The sequence below is a fragment of the Ursus arctos genome, unplaced genomic scaffold, assembly GCF_023065955.2.
Source record: "Ursus arctos isolate Adak ecotype North America unplaced genomic scaffold, UrsArc2.0 scaffold_18, whole genome shotgun sequence".
Taxonomy (NCBI): domain Eukaryota; kingdom Metazoa; phylum Chordata; class Mammalia; order Carnivora; family Ursidae; genus Ursus; species Ursus arctos.
Window position 1 is genome coordinate 32,198,319 of NW_026622852.1, and position 16,672 is coordinate 32,214,990.

The window sequence follows — 16,672 nt, forward strand, 5'->3', positions numbered from 1 at the left end:
ATAATCAGCCATTTGGAAAGAAGAGTATTAGGCGTTAAGTTTATTGAAAAAAAAAACTGGCACAAGAGTCTTTGAAGAATCATATAATGGAAGACTATTATCTCTCCCTTTTTGGTGCTGAATAATGCAGAAATAGTACAAGTAAAGCAATGAGCAAAAATTTAGTCTTGGTTTAATTCACTTCAATAAACTTTTAAAATAAATAACAAAGTTATCAATCTTGTGTAATGATATAAAATCTATACAAAAATGAAGTTGGAGACTGAAGTAAAGGAGTCATTATTGCCTTCTAAGATAGCCTGTTTTATTAGAGGTCAACCTCAGAATTCATTTCGGTGTACCTTTATAAGACTTCCATTAAATAAAGTGTATTTTAAAGTTGCTTTTTAAAACATTATTAGGTCAGCTCTGATATTTAGAGATTGGTAGTCATTGGGACATCCTTACAAGAAAATTAATGGCTTTCCTTGGACTTATAAGGGAATTGAATTTACAGGGAGAATTACCACCCTAAAATATGGAGAGATAGGTAAATACAGAGAATCAATCACTACTGAGATCTGCTTCTCTGGAGCAGAAGCCACTGAGCCACAAACTGATAGGAACATATATTTACTAATTTTGATGAATCTTAGAGACCAAGAGTAGATAAGCTTAAGTGTGAGAAACTTTGAAGGCTGCAGTCTTATTCTTAGGGGTTACCCCACCCATGGTTCCACTCATCTCAAAGCAAGTCCCCTCAGGTTCCAGATTCTCACAGTGAAGATTTCAGAAAGATCCCTCCATCTGGCTCATCAGCATCAGACTCAATATAATAGAGATATTGGAATTATCAGATATGGGATTTTAAAGAAAACTGGGATTAATATGTTAAGGGCTCTACTGAAAAAAAATGCATAAAAAGATAGGCAGTATATACACTAAATCTCTAAAAAGAAATGAAAAGAAATGCTAGAAATAAAAGAAACATTGTAATGGAAATAAGAAAGAATCTGTGTGTTTAAAGATAGGACAATAAAGAATTCTAAAAGAAAATAAAAAGAATGAAAAAAGCAGAACTAATACCTAAGAACTGTGGGATAATACCAAAAATGCTGAACAAGCATATAATTGGAATACACAAATGATAAGAAAAAGAAAGCAGTGCAGAAGAAATATCAAAATGATAATTGCCAAAAACTTTCCAAAATTATTAATGGCCAACACTGAACACTGAGTAATGTATACAATTGTTGAATCATTATATTGTACACCTGAAACTAATAGAACACTGTGTGTTAACTATACTGGAAAAAAATAATGACCAACAAACCACAGAACCAGGATTCTCAGAGAATACCAAAACAATAGCAACAACAAACAAAGACCCACATCTAGGCATATCATATTTGAACTATAGAAAACTAAAAACAAAGAAAAAATCTTCAAAAACTTAAAAAGAAAAAAAAAACCTTATCGATTGAGAGAAAAAAGATAAGAATTATAGTACCTTCTCGTCAGAATCCAGCAGGCAAAAAGAGAATGAAGTAAAACATTTAAAGTGTTGATAGAAGGAAAATACCAACCAACACAGAATTTTCTGTCCAACGAAATTATCTTTCAAAAGTAGGGGAGAAATAAAGACTTTCTCAGAATAACAAAAAGTGAGGGGATTCAACACCAGCAGACTTGCCTTAAAAAAATGGTAAAAAAAGTTCTTCAGGCAGAAGGAAAATGATACAGATCAGAAAATTGAATCTACATAAAGAAATTAAGAGACTAGAGAAGAAATAAATGAATGTAAAGTGAAATCTGTTATTTTTCTTATTCTTAGTTTATCCAAATATAACTGTTAGAATAAACAATAATAGAAATGTATTGGGTGACTACAGCATTTAGATGAGTGAAAGAGTGACAGAGATATCACAAGGGATGGGAGGCAGGGAATGGAAATACTCTGTTATAAGGTGCCTGCACTACACATGGATTGGTATAGTGTTATTTGGTAGTGGGCATAGAGTTATCCAAAAATGTTTATTATAAACTCTTGTCAGAATAGAACAACTAGAACAAAATAACCAAAACAAGATCTAACTATATACTGTCTGTAAGAACCAACTTTAAATACAAAGACTCACATGGCTAAAAGTACAGAGACAAAGATATATCATGCCAATGCTAATCAATAGAAAGCTGGAATATCTAATTTCAGATAAAGCAGTCTTCAGAATAAGCAGAATTATTGGGAATGGATAAAAAAGGGCATTGCCTAAGAGTAAAGGGTTCCGTTCTCCCAGAAGGCATAATGAATGATTCTAAACATGTATGCATCTAACATCAGTGTGCCAAAATACATGAGGCAAAACTAATAAAACTGAAAGGAAGAAGAGACTGCTTTTCTATTGTATTTGAAGAGTTCAGCACTCCTCTGTCAGTAATTGATACATCAAGTGGGCAAAAATCGATGAGGATGACAACCTGAGCCTCACAATCAATCAACTTTATCTAATTGACATTAATAAAATATTCTATTTATAAACAGCAGAATGCACATTTTTTCTCAAGCTCCTGTAGAAAATTCCTCTAGATAGACTACAGTTTTTGCTATTAAATGTATTTTAACACATAAAGTTACACACACACACACACCATATATAATACATACATGTATGTATATAGTATCTTCTCAGAGTGCAGTGCACTCCACCAAAAAATTAATAACAGAAAGATAGCTGGAAATATCCAAACATCTTGGCATTATACATCACATATCTAAATAATTCAAGGGTCAAAGAAAAAGTTTCAAGAGAAATTTGAAAATATTAAAAGAAAACAAAAATACAACTTATCAAAATTTGTGGGATGCAGCTGAAGTAGTGCTTAGAGGAAAATTTATAGCATAAATTAGAAAAAATGATCTTATACACATAACCTAAGTTTCGACATTATGAAATTTAAAAAAGAAGAGAAAATTAAACTAAGGTAAGCAAAAGAAATAACTAATAAAAATTAGAGCAAAAAAGAAGGCATCAGGTACAGATTTTTTTCTGATAAATCCTACCAAACATTTAAGGAAGAAATTGTAATTAATTCTTCATAATCTTTTACAAAAAATAGAAACACCAAATTTAATTTAATTTAGTTAAGCCAGCAGTGTCTTAATATCAAATCCAGATAAAAACATTAGAAAATTATATACCAATATCTCTCATGAAAATAGAAGCAGAATATTAACAAACTGAATTCAACATGTGAGAAAGAATGATTAAGTGGGGTTCATTATAGAACTGCAAGGCTTCTTGTATAATCAAATCAATTAGTATAATCTATCATAATAACAGACTGAATAAGAAAAACAGTATAATCATATCGATAGATTCAGGAAAAGCATTAAGGAAATTCAACACCATTCATGATAATATAATAAAAAACCCAGAAATATAAGAGAACTTCCTTAATGTAATAAAGGAAATGTCAAAATCTATAGCTAACATCATACTTAATGAGGACATGATGACCACTTACCCTCTCTGGAGCAAGGTGAGAATATCCTCTTTCACCAGTTTTATTCAACATCATAGCAGAAGAATGACCTAATTACAATAAGAAAAAGTAATAATTATACAAATTAGATAGGAAGAAAGAAAAGTGTCTTTATTTGCAGATGACATGATTGTCTATTAGAAAATTCTAAAGACTACAAAAAAAATAACCTTCTGGAACGAATAAACAAGTATAGCAAGATTGTGGGATATGATGTTAACATACAAGGATCAATTGTTTTCCTATCAGTCAAAAATGAACATTTGGAAATTGAAATAAAAAATATTTACAAAAGTACCAAAAAATAAAGTACGTTTATACAAATCCAAGTAAATATGTGTATGATCTATATGCTGAAAGGTACAAAACAAAATGATAAGAAAAAATAAAAGAACTAAATAAATGGAGAACAAAAAAAACATGGGGAGCTAATCCATGTTCAGGGACTGGAAGAGTCAATATTGTTCATATAATAATTCTTTGCAATTTGATCTATAGATTCAGCACAATCTCACCCAAAACTCCAGAAAACTATGTTGTAGAAATAGACAGACTGATTCTAAAATCTATATGGAAATACAAAGGTCCTAGAATAGCAACATGGTATAGAAGGAGAGCAAAGTTGGAGTGCTCATAAAAACTAATTTCAAGGCTTCCTAAAAAGCTACAGTAACTACAACATTGTGGTAGCAGTAAAATAACAGGAACACGTATCAACGGGAGAGAATAGATGGAAACCAAATCACACAAAATAGGGAACTGTTGACAAATGCACAAAGGCAATTCAATGGAGAAATGATAATCGCTAAATAATTATCGCTGAAACCATGTAGATCTAAATGCAGAAGAACATGACCTAGACACAGGCCCTATACCTCACCCACAAATTAGCTCAAAATGGACCATAGACTTAAATGTAAAATGCAAATGTATATAACTTCACAAAAAAAAAAAAAAGTAGGAGGAAACCTAGGTAACTGGGTTTCATGATGAGTTTTTCATTATAACACCAAAAACATGCTCCATGAAAGAAAAAAATTGACACATTGGATGTTATTAAAGTTGAAAACTTCTACTCTGCAAAAATCACTGTTAAAAGAATAAAAAGACAAGTTATAGACCTTTGTCTTTTGTCATTTGTCAGTAGGAAAATGCAAATGAAGAAATAGCGATAAAAATCTATTAGAATGGTTAAAACAAACTCCCGATGATATCAATCACTATTAAGTACGCGAGGCAACAGGCACTCTTATTCATGCTGGTGGAGTACAAAAGGGTACAGCCTCTTTTTTGGTTTGTTTGTTTTGTTCGCTTTAAGATTTATGTATTTATTTGAGAGAGAGAGAGAGTGTATGAGCAGGGGGAGGGGCAGAGGGACAGGGAGAGAGAATCCTCAAGCAGATTCCCAGCTGAGTGTAGAGCCCAACACGGGTCTTGATCCCAGGACCCTGAGATCATGACCTGAGCTGAAATCAAGAGTTGGCCACTTAACCAACTGAGCCACCCAGCCCTGGTACAGCTATTTGAGATGACAGTTTGACAGTCTCTTGAAAATCTAAGCATAATATTACTATATACCCCTGTTATAGTAGTCCTAACTACTTTCCCACTTGATATGAAAACATGCATGCAAAAATTTACAACTTTATTCACAAGCAGTAAAAACCAGAAGCAACCAAGGTGCCATTTAATAGGTAAATAGATAAATAAACTGTGTACATTCATAAAAGGAATTCTATTAAGCTATAAAAAAAAAAAGAATGAGTGAGGTGCCTACATGGCTCAGTTGGTTAAGTGTCTGACTTTTGGTTTTGGGTCAGGTCATGATCTCAGGGTCATGAGATCGAGTCCCCAGTCAGGCTCCACATGCAGCACAGAGTCTGCTTGAGATTCTCTTCTTCTCCCTCTGCTCCTCCCTTACTTGCATGCACGCCCGCTCTCTTAAAAAAAAAAAAAGAATGCACTATTAAGCCAAACAAAAACATTGCTAAATCTTAAATGCATATTGCTAAGTGAAAGAAGCCAGTCTGAAAATGTTACACATTGTATGACCCCATTTATGTGACATTCTGAAAAAGCAAAACTATAGAGACAGTAATTAAATCAGTGATCGCCAGGCATCTGGGAAGGAAGAAATGTTGAATCATGAAGTACAGAGGATTTTTTAGGGTGATAAAACCATTCTGTAAGATACACTAATGGTGGATACATGACACTATGCAGTTGTCAAAATCCATGGAATTTTAGAGTACAAAAGGCTAAACTTAATATCTACAAATTTAAAACATTTACAAATTTAGGTTATCCCAGGAAGAAATGTAAACTGTGACAAAATGATCTAACTGTATTATAAATTTGTGAAACAGTCTCATTGAAGGGGGTGGGAAAAATATACTGATCAAAGTAATTTTGGAAATGAATATAGACTAAGACTAAATGCAAAAGAAACTGCACAGGAGTCTTATAGTCTACTTGCTAAAATTATTTTCCATGGGTTAACAATTTCGAAACCTCTTTATGTGTATGTTGGAATTGACTAAATGTATAAATGGATAGCAGAGTGTGGAACCCAGGTTTCTCACTGTTGGACTATGTGGTTACAAACGAGCAAGGGAAGAAGCTAGAATGATCTCTGTGGTAATGGGTTAGAATTGAAGACATCACTATGAACTCATATTTAGCTTAATATAGATACAAATGAATACATACAGAAATATTTATAGATATGTGTAAACAGAGAAAGTAGTGGAAGTTAAAATCAGAACTATACCACATATAATTTGTTCCTATTGAATGGTGACAATACCTAAGATTAGACTTCGGTAAACAAAGTCATATATTATTTTTAGAAAACTGAAGATGAAAAATCTTTGACCATTTGAATATATCGAGATTTTTATAGTCAGAGGGAGCATATGAGTTAAATAAGATCTCTTGCAGAATGAAGTTTGAACAAGGTATATTCTAATTTGGGCACAGTTTATATTACATGAGCAGTACTATAATAATTAATCAGCAGTAGCAAATTAATAAAAATAGTGAGATAAGAGGATATTAAACAATTATTTGAGAACTTATTTAATATCTGTACACTATTAGATTATGAGCTCCATATTAACCACCACATCTTTAGAACCTAGCACCTGGCCTAATAAATAGAAGGTACTCAGTTATTGTCAATAACTGCATGAACATTATAGGTATTTGTCAGGAAAAATTGGACTGGTCTGTGGTAACAAACAGTCCCCAAATCTCAATGGCTAAAACAAAACCTTCACTTCATACTCATGATGAGTCCACTGATGATCTAGCAACTCCCAAGGCCAGTTATCATCCATGTAATATTTCAGCAATTCAGGGTGTTTAAGTATTGTAGATCCATCACCCCAAATATGAGGCCTTTTCCCTGATTCATACAGCAGGACAGAGGAGAAGCTGAGGATTGCCCAGCAGCTTTCCATTGCCCTAGCCCAGAAGGAACACATGTTGTTTCAGGTCATGTTTAATTGGTTGAAACTAGTCACATGGTTCCCCTTGACTGCAAGGGGGACTGAGAAATACAGGAAAGGAAATCGAATAGTTGGTTAGCATCACTGTCTTCTTCGCCATAATTATTCAATAAAAGTTAGTTGAATGAACAAATGAATGAATGAAGACAGTGAAGATAGAATAACTGAAGCATAATTCTATCATTCAGTTCAATGCCTGACATTTTACATTACCACAGAAATGCCTACTACCTTTTCCTCTTTTATTTAATTATTGTAGGTAATTTGTTGTTTCCTATTAAGGCTGGTTTCTAGGTTATGCAATCTTACATTTTTCTAGGCTCTAAATTTTTTATTTCTTTTTACTTTATCAGTACATTATGATACATCTTTTATCAATAGATAACTGTCGTTAAAGACCTAATCTGCATGAATCATCCACTTTAATTATGTTCACTTTTATCCTTCTTCATTCAAAGTCCATTATGAAATGTAATAACATAGGAACCAAATAGCATATGGGTTTCTTTGATGATTACAGTTACAAGAGAAATTCCAGTCTAAACTTCATTCTCAGGTTTCAGATCAGTTTAAAAGGAGACTTTGAAAATTGGTTTCTTAAAGTCTTTGAATATAAAACAATTTGCATTTCTAGACAGAAAGTACCTGAAACACTTATTCCTTTAATAATTAAATTTTTGTAATGAAATCAAGCATGCTTCCTAAGGAGAAGTAAAAGAAGTATTATAGAGAAAGGCAGAGAGAGCAAGTAAGATTTGTACATGTTGCAAAATGAAAGAGATGCTAATTGGGCTGCTAGAACCAAAGCAAAGTCAGACTTTTAGTTAAACTTCCTTTTTTGATATTATATCAGGAAAGGTAAATTCAGTATTTACTTCCAAGTCTGGGGTGTCTATGTCTTTGCAATTCTCTTAAGGATAGTAATGTTTATTCTCAATACTTCAAAAAACCCGATGGATATTATCACCTTCCCCTAAAAATATACAAGCGAACTGAATGAAATAGTTTGTTTTTGAATGTAAGTAGTCAAGTGTAGTGATATGGTTGTCTTATGATGATACAAACAAAGTGGTATGTTAAACCACTGACCGAATTCCAGATCCTAGTTCAATTACTTATAAGCTGGGGTATGCTGGGCTAATTAGTTTTCTGATCTTTATTCCTCATCTATAAAATCAGGATCCTAACAATCACACATCACAGTTTTGGGGATTAATGACATACCATATCATATGTCCAACATATCTGTCTTTGTCAGCTTAGGCTGCTATAACACAACACCATAGACTGGGTGCCTTAAACAACAGACATTTGCTTTTCATAGTCAAGACCTTATCTAAGTCCAATTACCTCTCAAGACCTTACTCCAAATACCACTACGTTGGGGAGGGGGTTAAGGACTTCAACACATGACTTTGGTGGGGGACACAAACATTCAGTCTATAAAAAACACTTAAGTGCTGACTTCTACACAAATTTTCAGGTGGAAAAATTAAAATTGTAGCTAATCATTATAACTATAATATTAAAGAGTTCAAAGGTTTGTAAATCCAACTACGATAGGACCCAGTAGTTATGAAAAGTGGTTTTCTAGTGCTATAGAAAGAGTAATAATTCAGTTGGACAGACCGAAAAAGTAATTTACGACTTTCTCCAAACTGACATTGTGAAACTGGAAAATTCAAAAAGGCAGGACATAGAAAGAGAAGAAAAATAAGTGTGAAATTAGAGAAACTGGCATGAAGGCCAATGTCTTCTAGATTTTCCCAATATCTACATGCAGTAAGTACATTTAATGCTTGTCATATTTGTTAAATGATATTATTAAAATATATTTAACTTTCTAATAAAACATTTTGACTTGTTTGTTGAGCTTTTCAGATACACTTAGGTATATTGTGTGCAGGTATACGTTATGTTAATGTCCTTGAAACAAATTACCTATACGGATACTCTGGCACATAGTAGGTGCTGAATAGGCATTTGTTTCTCAAAGATTTCTTATTGATTTAATAATTTATGGTGCAGCAGTTAATAAATATATTTTATTTAGTTAGATACAAAAAATGATATGTGACATCATCCAGTTCGTATTCACAGAAACTGACCATAGAACCTCTTGTTTTGGTCTTCCCTTTCCTGGGACCTGGTGAGGGTGTGGGATGCAGCACAGTGCTGGTGGAGGGAAAGGTTTTCACTGCTTGGATCTATGAAAAAAGGCAGGGAAGGGAACCTTAGATTCCTGAGGGCTGCCATAACAAAATACGTCAAACTGGGTAGCTTAGAAAAAGGGGAATTCATTGTCTCACAGTTCCGGAAACCAGAAGTCCAAAATCAAGTTGTTGGCAGGACCACACTCCTTCTAAAGGCACTTGGGAAGGATCTACTCCAGGGCTCACTTTCAGCGTCTGGTAGTGACAAGTGTTCCTTAGGGTGTAGGCTGTCTTTTCCCTATGCCTCTTCACATCATCTCTTTCTGTGTGTCTCTTTTACATGACTTTAAAAAACATAAGGATACAAGTCATATTAGTGTAGGGGTCCACCCTACCCCAGTATGACGTCTTCTTAACTTTAATTACATTGGCAATGTCCCAATTTCCAAATAAAATCACATTCTGAGGTACTGGGGGTTAGGATTTCAACATATGAACTTTTTTGGAATCATTAAAAAATGTATGCATATATATTTTATTCAAGTATAATTAACATCCAGTGTTACATTAGTTAGAGGTGTAAATATAATGATTCAACATATAAATTTTTAAGGGACATAATTTAACCCATAACAGTGAGTTTATCGTAAGTGGGTTAAAAATTATAGCCAACAATTTATAGCTGAAAGCATCTTTACCAAACATAGAACACAGTTCTCTTATTTTTTCTATGAGGAAACAATGGCAATGTGATGAAGAAACTTGCCTGAAGTAATTTTGTTTATCTCAGAACTAGGCCAAAATTAAGACATCCCTCATATAGGGTCTTTCCTGTTAGAGCACACTGGGACTGTTGATGTGCATGTGTAAGTACTGTAGGAGATCTTACTAGGGAATCTTAAAAGGGGTATTGTTCAGCTGGAAGTAAGAAGCTCAATACTACCGCCCGTGACAGGGCATGAAACAGAAGGAGCTGAAAGAAATAAAACTCATAAATTGCTTCCTGTGCTATAGCTTACATCCCTCATAATGTGGAGCAGGATCAGGAAGAAACATTAATAACAGAAGAGAAATAAATGCATGTTGTTAGATAGCCAAAGAAATTGCCCTTCACACCACACCTCGTATAGTCTCACTTCTGTCTTCTACTCAGAGGCCAGGACACCCCAGGACTTCCTCTAACAGTAACCAGAACATTTTGGATCCATTTGTGCCCGTCAAGAACATATGCTATGAATGCATAATACTTATTTTTCTACTTATCCCTAAGCTGCTTTGTTTTTCTAATGAAAAGACCAAACTTTCCTTAATGTTAATATGACCATTACCATTGTGTTTGTTAATAGTTATAAAGAAATACCGTTTATGGTATATAAACCTCATTTTTTTGTTGCATAAGGCAGATGGCAGTGAAAAAGGATGTAACCTTTAACTTTTTTTTTTTAAGATTTTATTTATTTATTTGACAGAGAGAGAACAAAGGTTGGCAGAGTGGTAGGCAGAGGGAGAAGGAGAACGTGGGGCTCAAACCTAGGACCCTGGGATCATGACCTGATCCAAAGGCAGACGCTTAAGTGACTGAGACACCCAGGTGCCCCAAGGATGTAACCTTTTAGAGAAGATTTTAATTTTTTAATTTTTTTAGTTTCTTCTTTTTTCTAATTAATTAATTAATTAATTAATTTTTAAAAAGTTCCATGATTTATTACTTGCATATAACACCCAGTGCACCATGCAATATGTGCCCTCGGTGGGGGGGTGGGGGATGGGATAGGCTGGTGATGGGTATTATAGAGAAGATTTTTAGATAAGCAAATTGTCCCTTTGACAGAAAACACCTTTTTCTTTATCCCATCATTAATTATCTTTTTATTATTACTATTATTATTTTATCTATCAGGATTGCCTTAGATAATCTAGCTTTCAGGCCAGGTATGATGCCCGATTAATAGAGACATGGAAATTCACATTTATCCTTTCTCTCTTGTTCAATGTGTGCTTATATTTCCACCTTTTTTTTAATGAACAGTGCTGTAATGAACATTCTGTACATGTTACTTTTTGAACATTTGCCAAAATATATGTATGAGTGGAAGTTTTAGTCACAGGGTATTGAAATGCTCAGCTTTGCAAGAAAAAGCCACATTATTTTCCAAAGACTTTGAATCAATTTATGTTGTTACCAGTAACTCCGCATGTCTTCTGACTCTTGATATGTTCAGATTTCCTAATTTCTGCCTATCAAAACTGGTGTAAATGATGTTTCACTGCTGTCTGGATTTGCATTTCTTTATTTACTAGTGAAGTTGAGCATCTCTTTATGTAGATGTTAACCCTTTGTGTGTCCTCTTAGGATACATGCCTCCTCCTGACTTTTTAGATAGCATAATTATTTTTATAAAATTCAAAAATAGATAAAACTAAATATATCATTTTCACATTGGATATAAATAAATAATCAAAGCACGCAAGTAAATAATAAATACACAGTTCAGGATGTTGATTACCTCTGGGGAAATTTCATGGGGAAGGCAGAGGAATTAAACACAGGAGGCGTACATGTGTAGATACACTTTAGAATTACTAGTCTAGTCATTGGGTTGGATTGTGGGTTCATAAGTGTTCACTATATTATTATACAAATGAATAATTTAAATAAGTAAATGAATGCAATAAATAAAAAGGGCCATGAAAAACCAAAGATAATAATATGTCATGAAACAGGACTGTGATTAATCCAATTCTATATACCTAGGTACAATGGGGAAAATTATTTAGCTATTAAGATGTGTATAGCGCTCACTGAAAACATGGGTTGAAGGAAATAATCTAAATGTGCAACAACAGAAGATTATTTAAATAAATTGGTATGTATCAGTTAGGTCCCAGAAGGAAACAGATGACTCTCTCAAATGGGTTATTTGAGGAGATTTTAATAGACCATTTGAAGAGATGTGGGTATGGATAAAGGAAAATAACAAGGATAGTAAAGTCCCTTGTGATTAGCAATAGTGGGGAAGTTGGAATCTTTTATTATTCAACATGAAAATCATAGCTTCCATATTCCCAGGTTTCCAAAATTATTTCTGCAGAATCTGATGAGTTTATGAAGGCCCTGTCTGTAAAGGTTCTTTGCAGTTTTTCATTGACCATTATTAATGAACATGGAATAACAAGAGATACTTTACAGAATATTCTGGTCCCAGATATAGTTCTCTCTTCCCCCATTCCATGGCAGAAGCCCCATTTCCCCTTGGTAATCTCCTTCTCTGCTCAGGTCAGCAGCCTGAGGACTCTAGCATGGCCGGGAAGCAGTGTCGGTTTCTAATTTGTCAAAACAACGACTGTGTTCCCTGCTAAGTGTGTTTCACTGAGACCAAAGTCACAAGGAGAGGAAATAAAATTTCCTTCAGTGAATTATTTGGTAGATAATGAGAGCAATCATTCTTTTCATAACATTGTTCTTACTTAAGCATTAGAGACTGGCCAGAGTAGAGCATTAAGTTAGGCCTCCTGTTTCTGTTTTGGTCCCGGGCTAGATTCTCAGGTATATGGTCTCGGAGACTATAGGAGATGAGTGAATTCTTTAAGCTTCCATAGATGCTTTTGGCTTTCCACCTTGTTTTCAGTTGGGCATTGAAGGATTTCCCTCCCTCCCTCTCTCCCTCCCTTTCTTCTTTCTTCCTTCCTTCCTTCCCTCTCTTTCTCCCCCATCCCTTTCTTTCTTTTCTCTCTTTAATGTATATAATATCTAGGCTACCAGATGACCCTACAAACTTTATAATTATTATTATTACCATAGCAGTTAAGTGCAACAGCCACTTGATCTCCCAATATCTTGCTTTGCACCTGCAATTTATCCTATGCTGCTAGCAGTTATGGCTGGTAATTATGATGCCATTTAATGCCAGAGATTACTAATATTCCTACCTTCCCACCCAGGCCCCTGACTCAGAGGTAGGTATTTTCAGAAGTTTGCCTTCTGTTTCCTGGGGTGACTCCTGGTACCACTTATTATATCAGTCAGGATCCCAGTAAGAAACAAATAGCACAAACAGGATTTTTAGAGCAGGTATTAATAAAGAAACAATTCAACTGGTGTGGGCAGGTAAAGGTAAATAAAAAAGGAATGAAAAACCACCCTCAGGTTAGCAAAAAAGTGGAGAACCATTATCACTCCAGCTTGAATGGGTAAAGTGAGGAAGCAGTTACTCGAACCCAGAGAGAGTGACTATAGCACAGGGAAAAGGCTAAGTAACAGGGTGTCTGCCTTTTGGTATCAGCACTGAGACCTGGTAGAGACGGAGCCAAGGATTAGATCTCATTCTCCATCTGCCCTCTGATCTCCTGCTGCAGTCTCCTATTGGCTTAACTCAACTGGAAGCCAAACTCAAGAGCTCAATTGATACAGTGCATATGAGTCATACTTCCAGGGAACACAGAAGGATAGAGAATGAGTAAATATCCTTTGAAGGGGCAGCTGAAAAATACCCATCACACAACTGAATGAAGCAACAGTATTCAAGCACTAGGAATGACACTGGATGAGAGAAATATATTCTTAGATATGGAACAATATATATGCCATATTCATAAGTTATAAAACATGCAACAAAATAGCATTTTGTAATTAAAGTGAACATAGGTGAATGGGTTAGAGACAAACTAGAGAACAAATGGTAATATTAGAAAGGAAGGAGCTAGAGATACTATCTCCAAATGATAAAAAAGAGCAAAACTGATAAGACTATATCAGATGCATTGAGCAGTGATTTTCACTCTGTTGAGATGAATCAGAGAAAAAGTGCCTTAAAAAACACCAACAGGAAAATAAATATCTTTCTAGCTGTCAAGTCCATCTCTTGAGACCCTACGTTGTTCACTCACAGCATTACAGACAGAGAGCAAGAGAGAGAGAGAGAAGACAAATACAATTACTTTCAAGAAAGGGAAAGAGGATTGTCAAGAATTTTCCTAAAAAAAGCTGATTCGCTCTTTGGAATAGAGATGGGACATGTCAAGAAGGAACTCCACGATGCATTAACGATAGAGATAAAGGTTCCCAAGGAATTGGGAAGATTTTGGGAAGTCTTCAAATTTTGTATGTCATCTTAACAGGCCTCCTGAACCATACGACCTGCTGCTGATTATATGCTATATCCAGGTAACCAGGTTTGTTGTTCATGTTAGCTTCTGTCTTTCCATAAAAATATAAAGAAAAACTAAACTCCATGTAAAGAAAGAAAGCGTAAACAAAAGGCTTAGCGTTTATCTTTGGGAGCAGGATAAAAAGGGCATACTTGAAGACTGCATTTCACTACACAAGCTGACTTAAGAGATTTCAGAACAATACAGATCAAGTCAGTGGCAGCTCTTGGCAGAAAGGCAAGGAGAGGAAGACAAAGACTGTAGTCTATGACAACGGTGCAAGGGGAGAACAACGGGAGACTCCGCACAGCTTCTTTTGCTCGCCTTTCCTCTAACACATTTTCTCTCTTCAGTGTTTTCTGGAGGTTACTTAAATATTTCTCCAGGGTGAGTTTTATTCCTTGAAGCCCTTTAGCGAAAAATTTTTTTCTTTTCTGCTTTGAAGCTTGATAATTCTTAGATTAAGAAGCTGCTTTCATTCCACAATATGAATTTCATATTTTAAAACTAAGTTTGTAAAGTACATGCTCTTATTTATTTTCCTAGCACTGTTTGCACCTCCATTCTTTCATTGATTTTCAGAAGAGAAGTTGTATGTGAGTCATTTCATTATTTTTCTTCCTTTTGGCATTATGCCTTAAGAACTGTTTTTGCATTAATCTAAAAGGGAAGCTTCACACTTCATTTACTAACTACACATTAAAAGGAGGTTTTCATTTTCTACTGCTGAATACAGACCAACACAAATCCTCCATTAGGAGTGAGAATCTTTTCCTTAATACCCAGGAACATCCATAAAGCTTTCTCTAAATGTTCTAATATTAAAAACAGAGGGATTTCATTTTGAAAATAAGAAAAGTTTTCTTCTTTCTTCCTGTTTATTTTCAAAATCGGACAGATTTATCTCATTTATTATAATCGCTATGCTCATCTAGTTTCAAAAATAAGTGCCAAAAAAAAATGTTTCTGTGCTTCATTCTCTTTCTCTCTCTCTTCTGCCTCTCTCTCTCTCTCCGCACACACACTCTCTCACACACACATACACACACACGTCTCATGGCTAAATGAGCACAGTGCAGAGACAAACTAAAAGGTGATGTCTTTACAGGATATTAAGCAGGAAAGGAGGGCAAGACTCCCTTGTGCTCTCAGTAACACCCTATTTATATAAAGTATAGTCTTTTTTCTCGGCTAAAAAGAAAAGGCAGACACACAGCATGAAGATTTCACTTTCTGATCTCTTGCCAGTTTTTCCTTCCCACAATTCTCTGGCAGTAAGAACAGGGACAATGTCCCCTCTTAGTCAAAGTATTTGGTCCTTGTTTATGTATAATTTTGAGTCTTGCTCTTGACATGTGTATTAGCGATCCATTGCTACATAATCCTGCTATCATCACGAACTCAGCAGCTTGAAACAACACATATTTATTGCCTCACAATTTCTGTGGGTCAGGAGTTCGGGCATAGATTAGTTAGTTGGGTCCTCTGAAAGGCTGCAGTCCAGATGTCAGCTGAGGCTTTGGTCTCATCTGAGGGTTGACTGGCTTACTCAGGTTATTGGCATAATTCAACTCATTACAGTTGTAAAACTGAGTGCTTTTGTTTCTTCCTGGCTGTTGGACAAAGGCTGCCTTCAGCTCCTATAGACAACCTACAGTTTCCTTCCATGTGCAGTTTACCAACATTGCCACTTGCTTCCTTAGAGCCAGTAAAGGAGAGAATCCAGCAAGTTGGAGATACAATCCTATGTAATATAATGACATATTCACTTATACATAATTGCATACATCCCATCGTTTTCACATATTCTGTTTTCTAGAAGCAAGTCACAGATCATGCTGACACTCAAGGAGAGGGGATCACATAAGGGCAGAATAGCAGAAGGTGCGGATCATTAACGCACATTTAGTAAAATACTAGAATACTTTAAGGAACGCACAATTACTATATTTTGTGATTTCAAGTTAAAATAATATTGCTAGACGTCCAAGCACTCATTTACTATGTACATGTTATCAAAATTAGCCCATTCTCTCTTGACTAAACTAGAGAACAGGGCTCTGGATTTGAAAATTAAAGATTTCTATTTTATAAACAGAATGTTTTTTTTCCTTGCCTTTAGTGTCATTTCTTGTTAGTCAGAGAATTTCTTCTTCCAGATTTTTTTTCACAGTTTCACAAAAAGTTTTTTGTACTACAAATCTCAGTTCAATTGTGTCTAATTAAGGCGATGTGAATAGTTCAAGTCAATGGAATGTTGACAGAAGCAATATGTGCCACTTACAGGCCTTGGGGAAAAATAATTTTCCATATATTCAGTCTGCTTTCTTTTTTTTTTCT